The sequence below is a fragment of the Corapipo altera genome, unplaced genomic scaffold (assembly GCF_003945725.1).
Source record: "Corapipo altera isolate COAL_440 unplaced genomic scaffold, ASM394572v1 359, whole genome shotgun sequence".
Classification (NCBI taxonomy): Eukaryota; Metazoa; Chordata; class Aves; order Passeriformes; family Pipridae; genus Corapipo; species Corapipo altera.
This window is the reverse complement of record NW_020884948.1, coordinates 1,857,401-1,875,336: the sequence shown is the minus strand read 5'-3', so window position 1 is coordinate 1,875,336 and position 17,936 is coordinate 1,857,401. Positions and strand designations below refer to the sequence as shown.

Genomic DNA, 17,936 nt, shown 5'->3' with positions numbered 1-17,936 from the left:
CTGCAGGGTTTAGCATCAAGGCAGTAAGTTTCTGCGTAAGCTGTGGAACAGCTTTAAATCAAACTTGAATCTTTGTGAGTGGTGGCAAGCAGTGGAAAATATCCTCAGGCAAAATTGTTTCAGTGGAGCCATGAGTTCATTGTGAAAACCAGTGCACTCCATGTCTGTTTTGAACGTTTGATATTCCTGGAGTCCAGTAGCTTTTCTTGCTGCTTTTACTTCCCAGTAATTGGTTCTGGAGATCCTTTTGGGAATGGTGCCATGTTCTGCGCAGAGCCGCACGGCACACGAGTATTGAGAGCTTGGCAGGGATTGTGCTGGCTGCTGAAAGGAGAACTATGCAGCTGCAAGTGTGTGGTGCTGCACTGACCTGCTTGTCCAGCCCTTTGCATTGTGCAAGGTGGACGCTCCAGCTTCCTTGGCATTCACTTGGTGCTTCAAGCTATGTGCTTTGTAAAAGGGATGGCAATGCACGCTGACAGCAACTGGAGAACACTACCTTAGCAGCACCAAATCGTCTTCCTTCTTCTTTGCCTCACCTTTGTTCTGGAAGGAAAAGTCCTGAAAGTGTGGGAAATCTTGTATTCTTACACTGTTAGCTTATTTTCATGATTGTAGCACTAGCTTCATAGGATGCTCACAAAAGCAAAAAGCTTTCTGGAGTTCTCCTTCTGTGGGCAGAAACAGAATACTGTAAAGAAAAGGATAAGCCACCACCATAATCTGTTGAGTAGGAGTTAGTCCTGCAGACCTGTTCATCTCTTTGTTTCTGGTGATACAGCAGAGCATTGTACCACTCAGTGTGATTTGTGATCATGGGCACCAGCAGCTGCAGAACAGTGGTAATCTTTGGCACCAGGCCATGACTCTCATGACACATGACAGCACTTGCTTCATTGCCCAGATGTCTTGGGTCTTTATTCTATGTCCTCCAGTTGCAAATAGTGTTTAAAAATAAAAGTAAGCTAACAAATTGTTATTGTGCTGTCAATGGCTGTAGGTTTTTTATGCTATGTAAAAGATGCAACTGATAGCTTTTATATCATTATAATTCTTTGTACAAGATAAGTTGTTTTTCTTTCGGTTAACAACAGATAATACAGCGATACTGTAACATGATAGTTCATTACATCACAACTGAAAAATTAGTATGAGAAAACAAGATGAGTCTGTGCTTATTGTCTGGAATCTCACTCAGTTATACAAGATCTCCAGATAAACTCATTGCAATTCCCAGTCCAGTACCAATTAACCCTGGATTTGTCTGCTTCATGATATTCAAGTGTTTGTTACTCAGTGTGGGGTGATGTTTGTTAAGCTTCTGAATGGAATTGGCAGTGCTGAGAATGGAGAGTTTATCTGACCCAAACCAGTGTGAGATTAATAATAAGAGGCTACTGATGAGAGGATCATAGAGGAGAGGGTGGGCACCTCTTATCATCATATGCAGTCTGTATTTCACAAAAATGCGTAGTGTGTGCTCGCTTCTGCAAGAACAAGCCTCTGTGGCATGGGTTAGCTTAAAAGTAATGTCTGCAGTGTTTATCATTCCTCTCCAATCACTCCCCTGTGCACAGCAACTGCTACTGCTACAGCCTCAGCTAGTTTGTGTCACTAGGGGAACATAAGGAACTCTGTTTTGAAACTCCTTGTGTGCAGTTTTCCTGCAACTCAATTTGAAACAGGTAGTAACCTTTCTTCCAAATTTAGGTTGTTTACATTTTCTTCCTGTGATGCATGCTGTATGGAAATAGATGCCTGGAGCAGTTGTAATCCAGTGGCGATCAGCATGTGTCATACTGTTTTCATTTGGCATGGTGCCAATGGAAGGTTTTGTAGGCTTGTAAGCATTGATTAGTGTTTACAGTTCTACAAGGAGTGTCTAGAGGAGGATGTTTTATGTGATTTTTTGGGTGCCTTTTTTTTTTAGCAGAAGAAATTAACAGGTGAGTTGATATTCTTAAGAGAGCCAATAGATAGGAAAAGTGAGAAAAAGGGAGTAATTTGGCATTTATAGGTTTTGATTTTTTTTCAGTCCAAAGTGCTTTTAAGTTGATATATAGGTTTCAAGCCTAAGAGAAAAATAGGAGAAGGTACTGAAAGGTAGTTATGGTGAAAGAAAATATATACCCCATATGGCAGCTGATAGCCACTCTCTGAAGTGATAGTTTTGTGTATATCCAGAAATAAGGAATTTTGATTCTAGGTGTCAAATGTGATTTGAGCTTAGGACATTTTTAATGCTAATAATTAAAGATAATGAGTGGTGTGAATGCAAATCTGAGGTCAATGACTGTAATCTAATTATATTTTTGCTCCCAGTAAGTCCTGGTACTAGTTTAAGAAGAACAGTGAAGAGTATTCAGTTTAGTAATTCCTTGAAGGGATCAATGCATTTGCCATATGTTTCAGCAGTTCATCCTTTATTAATAAAATATAAGTAACGTGGTTTTTTTTCTAAGTTTTCGTAGTAAAAATGAATAGAAATTATTTCCTTGCTTTTACAGAAAAATTGGAACTGTGGTTTCCACTTTCCAGACAGGTTACTTTTCTTCCATCACTTCACCTCAGCTGAGAGTACTGGAAAAGCTTTACATTATGCTGAAGTGGAAAACTGCTGAACTAAAATGCACAGAGCTAGTTTGATCTTTTTTTTTTTTTCCAAGACATCAGACTGTGACTCTACTGGGTCTCCTCTAACCAGATGAAGAAAGGTATAGAAAGGATACTGGGCAGTTAAATAAACTCCTTCTGTACTGATGAGGTGAACTCTGTGTACTGATTTAACAGTCTGGTTTTGTTTGATCTGCAAATCCAGCTGACTGCAACTTCAGTCAGCATTTGCCATTTTGAACAGTTTGTCTGGTTTTGATAATTCCTTTTCTGATGAAGTTCTGTGTTCTGTGCCCAACAACAGAGTATCTCATGCATGCTTAGGAGATTGTTTCTTTTATTCTCATTTTAGATGCTACATTGTGTCACCAAGTCATTGGCTATTTTATATTCTAGTTTTACATCTTCAAGTACTAATCTGTGAAAGGCACAGTGCAGATGGACAGTGAAGTGACCATCAGAGCTATCAGACTCCAGGACTACCCATAGAGAACTGGATTTCTTTAATGCTAGAGACACTGACTTGATGTTATCTAACATGACATTTGCACTTTTTGAAAGTTTTTCAACTTCATTCGTCAAAGCCTTGAGATGAAGAAGATGACAAGATATACTTTCTGAAGATAGTTGTCCAAATAACTTACGCCAAGTGTTGATTAGATTCCTATATGTGCTTGCTCCAAATATAATCTCCTAATCTTGGAGAAGTAAGTCATTTGCTGAACAGCACAGCTTCTGCAAGATACGTGGTGATTTTTAGAGGAGTTACTGTGTTGACTAACCTCTCAACAGCATTATTCATTGTCATAAGCTGTTTAAGAAAATGAAGCATATAGAGTGTGCCTGATTTGCATGTAGTCAGAAGAATTCTAGCCAGCATTTCTGCTTGTCATTTTTGTTGAGCTCCATTTGAAAATCTGAGGGGCTTTTTGGAACTTGGAAGAGTGAGCGGATTTGACTTCCGATGCCTCTAAAGGAATGGATGCCCTACCTCCGCTGCAGGTTAGAAAGGCACAAAGCGATACTAGTTTTTGTAGCTGTGGTATCACAGAACTTTGTTGACTTTTGTAGGTGTAGGATACTCTGTAGATGTAGGATAAGATGTTCAGGAGTGCATAAAGCTTGCTTTGATTGTATTCTACCCTATCAAGCTTTGTTTAGTGATTGAAGTAGAGCACTGGCCTGAAACATTTGCTGTTGAATTCCTCCTGGAATTTGCTATCCTTACTGTGAGACGTTAACTATAAATACATGCATGAAGTACCTAAGCTAGTTTTAAATTAACTACTTGTATAAACATTCCTCTTATAGAAGGTTTGTTATAAAATGACCAGCACGTAACCCTGCAAAAATGTTTGTCAGTTGCTTGTTTTGGGAGGTTTCAGAGAAGACCTGCACAGACTGGTATATGCAGTGCAGCACGTAGAGCTAAACAGTGTGTAGGTACACGGCATTGTCTTAATCTATTGGTTTTTGTATCATCCTTTTTTCCTGCAAAAAAGGAAAAAAGTGATCTACCCTACTGGCAGCACTACTGGAGTGTGAGAGACCATATGGTGAATGAGATCCCATGGAAATTCATCAGTGGTCCTCATTCAGAAGATTTTATATCACAAATAAATTAGTATGTACCTGGAAGGTAAGACAGTTTTCTAACATGTGCACTGGAGTAAGAACATAGAAGTCTAATACTAATTGCACCATTAACTGTCTACTATTTAGAAAACTTACTGTCCCATATGACTGTGGGAGTGGATACGCTGAATATTCTTGCACCAAAATACCATTCTCAGCAAATGACATTTTGAGGCAATACTTGACTTGTTGCTTCTGCTGGTGAAATAATAAGAAGAAAACATTAGATTCAGAATTGAGAGAGTAATTCAGGAAAAAAAGGATGTGAAGTCTTAGTTACATTCAGTAAATAAGAACTGCTAGAGATGGCTAGTGTAGGAATGTACTAATTCCTGTTTGGAAACGAAACAAAGCAGAAATCAAGAGGGCAGCATATCTTACACAGCCCTGGCTTGATACCTTCTTTCAGTAGCTGTTGATCTAAGTAAATTACAGATTTCCAAAAGAATGCACACTTGTTCTTTCATAGTCTCCTCGTTGCTTTCACAAGTCATTGCAACATATTGGAGTCTTCCCAATTATTTCTTGGCATTTTGGTTTGTGATGATGATGTCCGCAACGTAGAAAGCTGTGTGGGAACTTCCATTTACTGTAAACTTTTGCATCTTTTGAATAGAGAAGTATGATGTAAATGAGAGAATATCTGTATTGGTGTTAACTGTCATAATTTTCTGCCTTTCTTTGGATTGGTTTCAGATGCACATGAGTCAGCAGTGTAAAAACTGATACACAGATCTTTAACAGGGGAGGTGATAGATTCCCATACATAATTTGGTCATTGTCTGTTTATAGCTATCACAAAGTGCCAAGACATTATTGGCATGGACTGTTCTGCAGATTCTGTGGTACAAGTGAGAATTCCAGTAGGAAAAGATGTTTCCCTCTTTGGACACAGAGAGAGGATCAGTCTCTCTCACCCAAGGAGGACTGCATCAGAATCAAAATGGCTTCTTTCTGAAGCTGTATGTAGCTTTATTGTAACTACTTGTTTGGCAGACTTTTCTCTAGAGTTAGGATTTTTAACTTCAGCTTAGATTTTCTTATCAGGGGATGGATAAAACTCCATGCTTTGCAAACGCTCTGTTTTTTTCTCTTCAATCTCTGCTTTACCTGTGTTGAATTGTTTAGGTCTCAGAGCTCAAGGGCATGCTCTTACTATCTGTGAGGTATATTGGGCTTTCTGCAGATGTTCTTGGTTATGATTAGTAGGGGAATCTTCATTCAGATTGATGATTGCCTTAGTTGCTGCAACCTTTTGTTGAGATGGAAAGTACATAGAGATAGATAGATAGCTCTTGAGGTATACAAAATCAGTAAGTAGGCAGGCACATTTGCTATTTTTTCCCTGAGCTGTACAAAGGTAGATATATATTTCCACAAGATATGGTAAGGAGAAATGATAGAGGCATAGCAGAGGAACTTACTAAAGAATATTCTCTGCATTGGCAACAGTATACATATGGAATTATCTTTAGACATGTGATCTGTAGAAGAAACGAGGCACCACTTTTCTCAAGTGTTACTTGGCTTTTGCTGCTGTATAATTTAGCCTGAACATTTCCCAGGGTTAGATGCATTTTTCAAAATAGTTTGGTTCTCTTCAGGTGAATTTGCTCTCCTACTCTCATTGTAAATTGTTTGAGAGACTGTTTGTCCACAGTCTACCTATTTTTCTGTCTTGCTTTTTGTTTTGTAAAATGGGAATGAGACTGCTGGCACTGCAAACAATTGGATCTATAACTGCTCTTTCAGAAGACATGAAGATAAGAGAGACATGGGGAGCTGAACATTGTTGTGAATTTTAGAGTTTTAACATAGATTGAAATCTCCTTTACAAGGAACACACGTAGAATGGGAGGTTGTACAAGACTGGAGACTGTCTGCGTATTTAGAACTTTACTGTGACCATCCAATTTTCCCTTTCATATGGGAAGGCAGTCTTCCAGTAGGGGGTGAATATGCTTTTTCCTCATTCTTTTGGTTATATTTTTGTTTTGTTTGAAAGAGAAAATGTGCTGTTTCTGCTGTGTGCATATGCGAAGTCTGGATTCACCTTTCTTGAAGGCTATGATTTGGTCATAACCTTGGCTGTTGGTTTTGACAAACGGATATTCTTGTGGCTTTCTCTGAATATGACCTCTGGATATGTACTGATGTTGTGGTTAGTGTTTGTTCTTTCACTTGGTATGTCATTCTTGATTTCACACCTTTCTGTCTCCAACTCTATGATTCCCATAGAGTGAGACTGTGCTGATGCCAGTTAACGCCAGCTGTCTATTTTTAATGCTGCCAAAAAATGTTAGCCGATATACATACATGCGTGTTTTTTCCCTGTAATCAGGATCACTGAAACAACCCCTCCTACATACACACAATTTTTTACTTACCAGAATATATCTGACCACTCAGGAGTATTCACTATTATTGAGCTGTCACTGGGTTCAGAAATTGCTTTCGTGGTTGTATGTGATATGACATGGAAAAGCATCCAACCTTGTGAAATTTTAAAAAACTTGAATTTTGCTGTTGTAAAGCCATCTGACAATGATGTTTTCTTATTGAGACAATCTGATAAAACTCTCTTGGTTTTATATTCTGTGTAATTAATATCTAAAGGAAAGTTCCACCTTGGATTAGATGAGACTGATGCTCTGGCTGCCATAGTAAAATTTTTGTAAGCAATGAGTTGCTTACTGCTGGGATGCAGTTCCCAAATACATCAAGCTGTGTCACTTAATGTTTAAATTATTATGTGTGGCAGGAAGAATGTAGCAAGGTATTATGGGAGATGTAGTCTTTGGTACTCTCACGCATGCTCAGTAGAGTGCTTGAATGTTTTTGGTTGAGAGATCATGTGACACCTTTTGAGCGCTGTGCTTAAACCCCTGCCTTTTGTATGAAGTTTAATTCTGCTCTTGCACTCGATGGAGTAAGGAGCGGAGTTCGTACCCATACAAGCACCTCAGCTATGCAAAACTGTTTCTGAAACATATGTATAGTATTTCTTACCTATAGTATTAAGTGATATTACACTTTTCTCTCAAAAAAAACCCACCCCAAACCAGTCTCTAACTGGAAATACTTACTTGGAGGGTAGGGAGCAATGTCCTGGAGCTGGCTACCTCAGCTCTCAGTCAGTGCTTTCTAAATTTCTTGGCCAAGAAATACAAGTAAACTTGCTGTGTCTTGCAGTATGGTCATTAACAAACAGCTACCGTGCCTGAATAGTAGAATGAATATGCTCTATTTGAGTTCAAGGTTGCTTCATTCATCCCTTTCCCTTCATTTTTGTTTTCTTCAGCCAGGGAGTTTTTTCCTTTAAATTGACCACTGTAATTTCTGAATGGGAGTTTTGTTGGAGCCCTCACTGAAACAGTGTTGCACATATCTTTCCCCACAGGAACAAGTTTCAGATGCACTTGCAGTTTTACTTGAGCTTCATAGTGATTTAAAAACATATACCCACAGTACTCACCCTTTGCCTTGCCACTGTTTTACATTGTTCTTTTCATGTTGCTCTGATGTGGATTGGCCCAATGTAGGCAAAATGGCCATTTTGGTAGCTATAAAATTCCTGCCCGGGAATTAAAAATCCCTCATAATATTAGACATTGTATAGATACGGAGCTAGTCTTTTTGCTGAAACATCACAGAATCTCAGGAGGAAAACAAGAAAGAAATTCTAGGAAAGTTTGCAGCACATAAAAGTGGTTTTTTTTTTTAATGTAACTTTAAGGAAAAACTGAAAGGAGAAAAAATTTTGGATGATACGTTGCTAGAAGGAAGCTTGGATCCTCACTGTTATTCCAATAATAAAGACTTGGATTCAGTTATTATTCTGTTCCTTGTCAATGGTTTACTTTCAAGGTCCAATTCAGTTCTTAATGAAAGCATAATTTAAGTTCTAATATCTTGAGACTTAGTGAGTTAAGATCTTTCTACGTCTAGTCCTATTTAATAATGCCATTGTTCTTTGACCCCTTGTGTTTGAATTTTCTCTAAATCGAGTCAGATGTCATACCATGTAATCATTCAATATCTAGTTCTTAGTGAGATACTGAGCTTTTCTGTTCTGAGTCTCATTAATAAAATCAGCACTATCTTATGTGACTCTTTGTTTTCTGCTGTGGAGATTTCATTTTTCTTTCTTCTGTCAAATGTCATGTCCTGTTCTTGGTTAACTAGTCTCATCAAAAGAGGCAATGTCTTCCCTGAATGTCAACGCAGTCAAAACATTGATACTGTATGTAGAGAGAAAGCAGGCAAAAGCCTGAGGGGACTGAGTGCTAACATGAAAGTTCACTAAGTTATGTCTCTTTTTCTGTCTTGAGTGTCATGTATTTATATGAATTCAGGTTAATAATATAAGTCCTGAAAAATAGCTAGTAATCTGAAAGCTGTCCTTGAGAATCTTGTTCTAGTCATGCTTATGAACAATTTTGTATAGTTTCTATGGATTAATTGTTTGGGATCAAATGCATTCACTTTTGCTTAGAGGATGTTGGGCCATGCAGCATTGGCCTTGCCCACAGTCATGGCTTGCAACAAATGGTGTTCTAGTTTTCTTTCAACAGTTTTTCTGCTGGATATTGTTTCATTGTATGTTGATTGGTCTCATTTTTAACAAAATATTTTCACACTAAGTGTAAAATCAAGAAAGTGAATCAAAATAAACATAGCTGCTGGGTTTTTTTTAGTTCTGGGACATGAATAAGGCATATTAGCTCACATGGGATTGCTGGTGAGCTCTAGAAGGATGCTTTATCTGTTTATATGATTTTTCGTTCCCTGGGTTATCAGACAGTAAGTTCATGTGCACTGCTTTAAATTGCAGAGAAAGTACAGGTGATGTTGGTTCTTTGCCCTGTCCTCTCAGTGGTAATGCCTTTGCTGTAAGCCCCTGCACTTCAACAGCAGAAAGCTTTTGAAACTGTAGCAGCTGTGTCAGCCTCTTCAGCTTTCTGAAGATAAAATGTAAGTATTATTATGTGACAATAGCTTACCATTAGTTTGTGTAGTATGCTCAGCCTGGGAAAGACTGCCAGATTAAATGATTAGCTGTTGAGAACTCTTAGTAAATCTTCAACTATCCTTAGATGCTTTCATTTATTTGTATGAGGCTGACTTAATGAGTACTGTGACATCATCCTCTTGGATTTTTTTTATTTTGGATAGTTCAGCAGTGTCTCTGGCATGTGATCTGTATTGGGTTGTTATACTGTGGTTAGTTTCTGCTCCATTCCCCTATAATCTCTGTATGTGCCTAGCCTAGTGCATATCTTTAAGATGACAAGAACCAAAGAGAACAACAAATAAATTGAGTCCTCTGGAGAAGAAACGAGCATATATACCAGAACCCTGATTGTGAGGCTTTGTCTTTCTGCTTCAGCTCTAGTTTGTCCCGTACCATTTGGGTCTAAGACCTGTCTCCAGCCTCTTGTTTTAATTGCTCTGAATTTCCTACATCTTTCTGTACTTTGGCTAACCTTTCTGCTGATGTCACTTGCCTCTGGCATGTCCTTTATTGTCTTAATTTCTACCAAGTTGTGCTGACAAATAGTACCAGTCCTTCATGCACCTAAACAATGAATTTCTGTGTTACTGAATGACATTATCTGTAAGTTGCATATCACTTACTGGATTCTTTCATAGGAGTACACAGCATTCCAAGGAGTGATACAATTACTGTCTTTTATTAGTTGTGTGTGTACAGTTTTTACATTCTTTACGTTGAGTCCAGGGGATCAACAACCAAAAAAAGATCTCTCTTCCATAAAAAGAAAAGTTGAAATACTCCCAGAGTACTTGGTAGCACCTGCTTCTATCTCTTTTCAAATTCAGGTACAATGTCTGTCATGTGAAATACACTTGCAATTCCTTCGATGTAAGTTGGGGCATGTGCTTTTTTCAGGTTTCACAGAGTTTTTCTTATACTTCTTTTGGAACTTTTTATCAATAGATAACGATCACACAGATCTTAATTTTTAAATATTCAAATGCAACGTTATTTTTGGTCCCTTAAACTGAAAAAAACTCCAAACAAATTAAATAAGTGGATTCTGCTAGTCTTTTCCTCTAAGCCGTATATAACCATCAGACCTACCTTCTGCTTGGACTTTCTCTTTTCCTCATTCTCTCTAAGTCCCATTAATCTCTTGAACCTCTTTAGTTCATGCTGAGATTTGCTTTTTTTGGAAGCATTTACTTATTAATGTTTTTGCCAAGTCATACTCTTTCTCCAGTACCCCCTTCATTCCCTTCCCAATCCTATTTTATCTGATGAGCTCATAGCTGTTGTGTTTGTCTTTTCTCGAACTTCAGATTTTATTTTAGTGGAACTGAATTTTCACTGTAAGTGAAGCACATAGGAAGGAAATGCCACAAAAATAAAACCAAAAGGAGAGAAAGGTTGACTTCAAGTATTGGAAAAGAGAGTTTTCATGAGAGAAGCCTAAAACATTTAAGTTGCAATGAAGCCTGATAAAGATATTACTGGTGGTTTGGTGAGCTGCTGAAGTCTTGTTGCTTCAGATTTTCACAGTGTGGCAGTTATCCCAGTTTCAGATACTCAGAACAAACTAGGCACACTCTGCTTTACCTTTGCTTAGTAATGAGACAAAAAGCACCTGGAGGGAAACTGTCCCTTCCCGATTCAGTTTCTGAGTGAATGATGTGAGGTGTTCTGCCCTTGCTGCCCACTCCCAGAGAGGTTTCTGCAAGTCACAACTATTGCTGTGATATAGTGAGAGAATTTTGTACTGCATTTCACATTGTCTTGTTTTTCTTTCCTAGAAAACTGACAATGGCATTGCCTTGTGGTCAGGGGGTATATAAAGCCATCTAGTCCACCTCCTAAAGTCTGACTTGGCCAAGATGTTAGAAATTATAGAGAGAGACTAATTGTGAAGGTCGTCTGGATGTCTTCGTTGTCAGTCCTACTCTTTCCTTCAAGGGAATGCACTTGTGGTAAATAGCCGTGCACTCTAAGGTGCCTGTGTTCCAGAAGCAACCAACTACGTTAGCTAAAGATCTCTGTTGTAGCTTCTTCCTAGGATCATTTTTCTGAGGATATCTTCTAGAAGAATATCTTCTTTCCTGACAATTTACCAAATTACTCCTGCTTACATCAATATACAGATGTCTAATTTCAGTATTCCAGTTTTACCCATTAATTGTGCAGAAGTCTCTGATGCAAGGTGATACATCAAGTTTTGTTATCTTAATTGTGTATTTTAAAACCATCTCTCTTTAGAGCTGTTAGTGCAGTGCAAAGAACCTGATAGTATTACCATTGCTTTCTTCCCCTGCTGCTGTTGCTTTCTTCACTTGCTCTTCTGTCTTCAGCTGTATTTGTCAAATTTATACACAAACCTGTGCTTTGGGTTAGTCATCCATTGTTCAGTTTTATCCAAGAAACTCTGTTCTCTTTTTCATTTATAAGTTTTTTTGCATTGTATATCTAATTTTTAAAATTTCTTTCTTGACTGGTACATAGCAAAAAGCAGACCTTCACAAGATATGTTAAATACTCCATTAGGTTGCAAGGTTCTACCAGCCTGGTTCGCTACCTAGGGACCTAGGTTTAGTTTGGGATTTTTTGGCTATGAATTATGGGGCTGATGGCCAGTAGAAATGCTGAGCTGTGTAGCCCAAAGAGAGCAGAAAGTGAAAATTGTAAACTACAAAAAAACCCAAAAACAAAAACCAAAAAACTGCTAGCCCTATGGCATAATCTACTTCCAGCTTAAACAGCCCTGTACTTTGTGGTGGTAACGTTACAAGCAGACATTCTTGGAAAAAAAGAATACATCCATTAGATGAAGGATGTACTTTGCAGAGACCTGTGCAAACCTATTTTGCTTCAAAGATTTTATCTGTAGTACCCTGTAACTGGCGATGTGTACAATACAAATACCTCTGACAGTTGTTATTAATGCACATTATGTTCATCGACTACATCACGAAGACTTGTGTTATTACAAGTAGCAAGAAAGAATGAGTGTCTACTGTACTAAACGAACAGGAGTGGATGCTTTGGGAAATACCCTACTAATAATCATAAAGTTACTGCTGTAAAGTGGTAAATAAGAAAAGTCTTTGTGTGAAAATCAGGAAGTTTCAACCGTAGTTAGTGTTTAGGATGGCTTAAGATAAGAGAAAGAGCTAAAGTTTGAAGTCTAGTCTGCATGTCATAGGAAATATGCTTTTGGTTAGCCCATAGGGTAAAAAGTCTGACAATGGTCTTGTTCTCATTTATCATGACACCTTTATGTGATTAATTTGAATAATTTCAATGATTAATTCTGATAATTTAGGAATGCTTCTTACTATTTGTTAGTGTTACCCTACATGGATGTGGGAGACTACTACAAATCAGAAATGGCCTGATTAAGCTTATTGTGCCGGCAAGAAACTGGGACAACTAGGCTACTCTTGCATTTTCTTACCAAATGCAATCCTTTGTTCTGTCTTCTGAATGAATGAGACTACCTTGGGAAGGGAATAAATATAGGGAGTACCTGCATTCCTGTTTGTTCTAGTCTACAGGAAAAGACACTGTTGAGTTTTACTCGACTGCTCAGTTGACTGAGACACCCAAGTCCATGGTGAATTTAGAATAAATAAACCTCACAAACGAAACTCCTTGAATGAGAGTTTATGGAAAAATATTGTTGGGCTCCCACCTCTAGTTATGCTAGAGGTTTTTAGACCCTCATCAAACTTTACTCCTTAGACCTTTGTGGGTAGATGATGATTTCCACAGCAGAACAGTCCTGGTTAGTGTATTCTGCTGTAATTCCCTCTGACCTGCTAACAAAAATAGAAGCTTCTCTGAGTATTTCTACATTTTCTTTCCCCCCTTCAATCTAAGAAAACTGAAAAATGTTCTTTTGGGATGGGAGTATGGAATGACTTTTTTTGGGGTAGCTCAGAGATTATGACAGGAACTATTAAGTTGGAGACTTTGCTTATTAACACCGAACTGTATTAGTGCTATGATGATAAAGATCTCTAATATTGGTCAAGGATTTTGTGTCTTACTTATGTGGAGTGTATTTGTGTAGCTTTTCTTTTCAGCTAAAATTGTAGACAACTGTTAATTCAAATAGTACTCAAGTCCAAATAACACAGAAGTATTAATTTGCAACAGTACACTTTCACACTTACGAACTCAGGACACTGCTAGTAGTAATATTTGCAAATGAAAACTGCATAATTTGCTATTCCAATCTAATTTGGACCAATGTTTGATAATTTGCACTTCTTACTGTGCTGATGTCCAGACTCAGAACTGATGCTTTTATAGATGTGAACTTGGGCTTCCAAGAGCAAACTGAGGATTCCAAACTTTAGTTCAGAACCTCCCCATTTGTAGTGGTCACATGTGGAGAGACCCATCAAGGAAGGGGAAGTGATGAGAAGCTTCCTAAAATTCTTCTGAGTATGTTCGTTCCGTTCCCAAATGTAGGCATAGATACAGGAGGGTGTCATTAGCGTACCATGAACACACTGTTTCTGCCACTGAAGGATGATACATTAGAGTAATTCTGTTTTTTGTAAGAAGCAGAGCTTAAAATAGAATGGTATGTAAGAATGTATCCTTTCTAAACATAAAGGCTTCTTTGTGTCATAATAAAGTACAGGGCTTTAAAAAATTTTATTATTAATGTCATTTCATTGAGGTGGCCAACTTTATGATGTCTGGTTTTGTAAAAGCCTTTTTTTCTCCCCCACTTTCCCTCTTTTGTTACTATTTTCCATTTTGTCTCATTTTCTGGTCAGTTTTAATTTTCATTTCCAGTGCCTGATTTTTTAATATTTTTTAAATCTAAAGTATTTTATCTTCTTTTTAGGTCTATATTAATTCTCTGGAGTGCTAAACCTAAGAGAGGAGTGTTAAGAGTAGAGTGATCACCCTTGGCATACTTAATTGCAGACAAGTTGTTTGAACTGGTAACGCTTGGAAAATGAAAGTGATGTATTTGTTTTGTTATTTCCATGGAAACAAGATATGTATAATGAGCTTCTGAAAACAAGTTACAAATATACACAAAGAAGCTGATTCTTTGAAGCAATTGCTTAATAGAAAGAAATTAGTTCATTTGAGGGGGTTATGGTTGGGGGCTTTTGTGGTGTGTTTGTTTTTTTAGTTTAGCTTCATGACCTCTGAAAAGCTGGTATTAGGAAGGGTTTTCTGAATGTGAACAGGGTATTTAAAAATGCTGGAAATAAACTGGGGGTATGATTGCCTTATGTGTTATGCAGTGTTCATAGTATTATAATTTTTCATACAATAGTTTGGGTTGGGAGAGAACCTTTTACAGGTCATCTAGCTGAACACCACTGCCCCTGCCACCTCCATCCCTCTCCCCAGTGAGCAGGGACATATTCCATGAGACCAAGTTGCTCAGAGCCCCATCCAACCTGACCCTGAATGTTCAGGGGCATCTACCACCTCTCTGGACAACCTGTTCCAGTGTTTTACCACCCTCCTAAAAAAATTCTTCCTTATATCTAATCTGAATCTTCCTTGGTTTAGTTTACAACATTACCTTTTCCTATCACAACCGACCCTGCTAAAATCTCTGCCCCCATCTTTCTTATAAGACCTCTTTAGGTACTGAAAAGCCACAATAAAGTCTCCTGGAGTTTTGTTTTATCCAGGCTGAACAACCCCAACTCTCTCAGCTTTTCCTCGTGGCAGAGGTGTTACTTCCCTTTCATCTTCGTAGCCCTCCTTTGGACCTGCTCTAACAGTTCTGTGTCATTCTCATGGGGGCCCCAGAGCTGGATGCAGTGCTCCAGAGGGGCAGAATCACATCCCTTGACCTGCTGGTCACTCTGCTTTTGATGCACCCCAGGGTATGGTTGGCCTTGTGGGCTGTGAGCGAACATTGCCAGCTGATGTCCAATTTTCCATCCAATCGTACTTTGAAGTCACTATCCATAGGGTGTTTTTATGGACCTGAAGGGGGCTGATCCTGTGGCTTAAGAGTGTGTAAATTGAGGTTTGTTGAGAGACTTCCTCTGTCATTTCTACCTAGTCTGTTTTCTCCTATACATTCAACTCATGGCTGTACAGACAGAAGAGAGGGTAATAATGTGCTGTCCTGATTAACAATAATGATGACAGCAACTGCTCAAGGGTGTAGGATTGCTACTTGGTAATTTAGATGCTGGTACATAGCATACATGTTCCATACCTGACAAAAAAAAAAAAAGGCCAGAACACATGACTTAATCAAGAGTTATGTTCCTAGGGTTTTCCACAAGACTTGATGTATGATGCAACTGTAGAGTTTTTTAGTTAATTATGGTGCTGTACAAGTGGGTTTGATAATATTGTGATAGATGGGGGGAAGAGTGGGGATATTTTTGAAGTCTAGAAGAAGATAATGAATTTCAAAATCAAAGCTGCTTTATTTAGAAAACTTGGAATATAGTTGCAAAAATTCCTTTACTTTCAGTCCTGTTTCTAGTGTAATTCCAGTTAATGTTGTTTTCTGGTAAAGAATATCAGCCAGAGTGTACATTTCTTTTTCTTTTGAGGTCCAACTGTAATACTACATTGGTCACATATGTGTCCAATTTGTTGGTAACACCTTAAGTTGGAGGGAAAAAACCCCTCATTTCCTTACCCCATGTAAGTGACAGGGAAAAGACCAAATGTGAGAGATAGGTATACCTGTGTCTTGGACCATATGTTCTTTGTTCCTCTCAGCAGCCTTATTTATGTATTTTTCCTTTTAATTAAAAAAAACAAACAAACATGCTCTTCTACTAATAAGTGTGCAACTAAAAATTCTTCATGTGTTAATAAAACCCTGAGATCAGTTCAGTTGGTTAGAGCATGCTGCTAATAATGCCAACATTGTGGGTTTGATCCCTGTATGGACCCTTCACTTAAGAGTTGGACTCGATGGTTCTTGTGGGTCCCTTTCAACTCAGAATATTCTGTGAAAAATAAAAGAGTCAGCATGAATTACAGCAGGTTTTGCTGAAAGTGATCATTCTCTTTTCCCTTGTGATGATCCTGACTGATGATCCAAGCTAAATCTATGTGCTACAGAAAATTACCTTTGAAACGTCTGTATGGTAGACTTGGCCATAAATCTGTAGCGAACAAGGGCCTTAGAGTGTTGTTATGCTGAAGTTTTGCAGTGATTGCTGGTGCTGTCTTTTTCTAAATGAGAGACAAACCAAAATGAAGTCTTGACCTCTTGAGCTGGTTAAAAGTTCTTGTATGTGTTTCATCAGAAGCGGGATGTTAATCCTATTAATGAAAATCCTGGAGAAATTCCAAGTAGTTAATTGCAGTTTATTCCATGTGTCTTTCTGATTAATGAAATACTGGATTATATTCTGCATTTTTACTGTTGTGATGTTCTTTTGCTGGTTATGTAAAGCATTCTGTTAGTGTTGAATTTTGTTGTGAATAACCAATTTCTCCTTATTTTGAAAGCCTGGGATAAAATTTTGTTTTGTGTTTAATTAATTGAAGTAGGAGTCACTTCTAAGTAGGAATCATTTCTGGTGGTCTCTAAACCAGAAATCTCACTTCTTTTCATCAATGGAGGCACCTTCAGCTGACAGGGACTTGACCACAGAAGGTGTCTAAGAGAAGATCAAAGATAAATTGATGACAGATAGTTGAATTGCTCTTCACAGTGGCCTTTTTGACACTTGAAATAAAATTAGATTTCTATGCATAGTTTTTCTAGCCCGCTATTTCTATTGCCAGTGTACACTTTCTCTATCCTAGCATCTATTGTTTATTCCTACATAAACAGCTGTCACTGTTGAAAGGACTGGTCTGGGTTGTGTGGTGGTGGCTGTGTTTTTTTTTTTCCTGAAAAAAAATTTTTTTGCTTGAAATGCTCTCTAAATTGGCATAAAAAGAAATGCTCAAGCAGCATGTGTAGTAGCATGTTTCCCAGCAACATGGACTCTCAAATATTACTTTGACTTTGAGGGTTTTGTAATGCTGTAAACATTTTCTGCTTTTAAAGATGGTCCTATTTAAGATTATATCAGTGTAAGTATCAAAACATCTTTTTGAAGATGTTTCTATTAAATTTTAGCTTAAAACATATGGCAAAATTTTGGGGTGTAAAGTCTTATCCAAAAGATCAGGGAATCTGTAATTTACTAATACAGGAAGAGGTGCAGTTTGTGTCTGCTGTAATTCATAGAAAAGAAAAAATAGGAGTTTTTTTAAACTCACTAATGCTGTGACCTCATACCTGAATTTTAAAATGATGAGCACTAAATATAGTTCTGTATTAGGGAATAGAATGGACCAGTGTGTACTCCATAACATTATCTCCTGCCTAAACAGAATATTTAAAAATTCTAGAAAACAGACATGTATTAACCTGCTTTGGCTTAAACACATCTCTGTAGTGAATACTGAGTTTCTTTGGGTTCCATCAGTTGAACCCTTTGGTCTGGCAGGCCAAAAAAGATCTGTGGGAATGACAGTATAAATTGGTGTTTGTAAAGTGTGAATTTCCTGTTGGTCAGATTTTGCACCATACACTGCTATAGCAAAATCCCCTCCACTAAAAGTAAATGTAAGCAAGTAATTTACTAATGTGGAAGTATGGTCTTCCTATTAGTGAAAACAACAGCAAGTATTCAGCTCTGAATTTCTGGGGGCTTTGTGAGTTTATCAGACTGCTATTGTG

At 37.9% G+C, this 17,936-nt stretch overlaps 1 protein-coding gene across 3 annotated transcripts in view; it reads left to right on the top strand.

Annotated features, from left to right (window-relative positions):
• The window catches only part of TPPP (tubulin polymerization promoting protein), a 73,252-nt gene that overhangs the window by 23,370 nt on the left and 31,946 nt on the right, over positions 1-17,936 (top strand). The gene's annotated exons all lie outside the window — the stretch shown is intronic.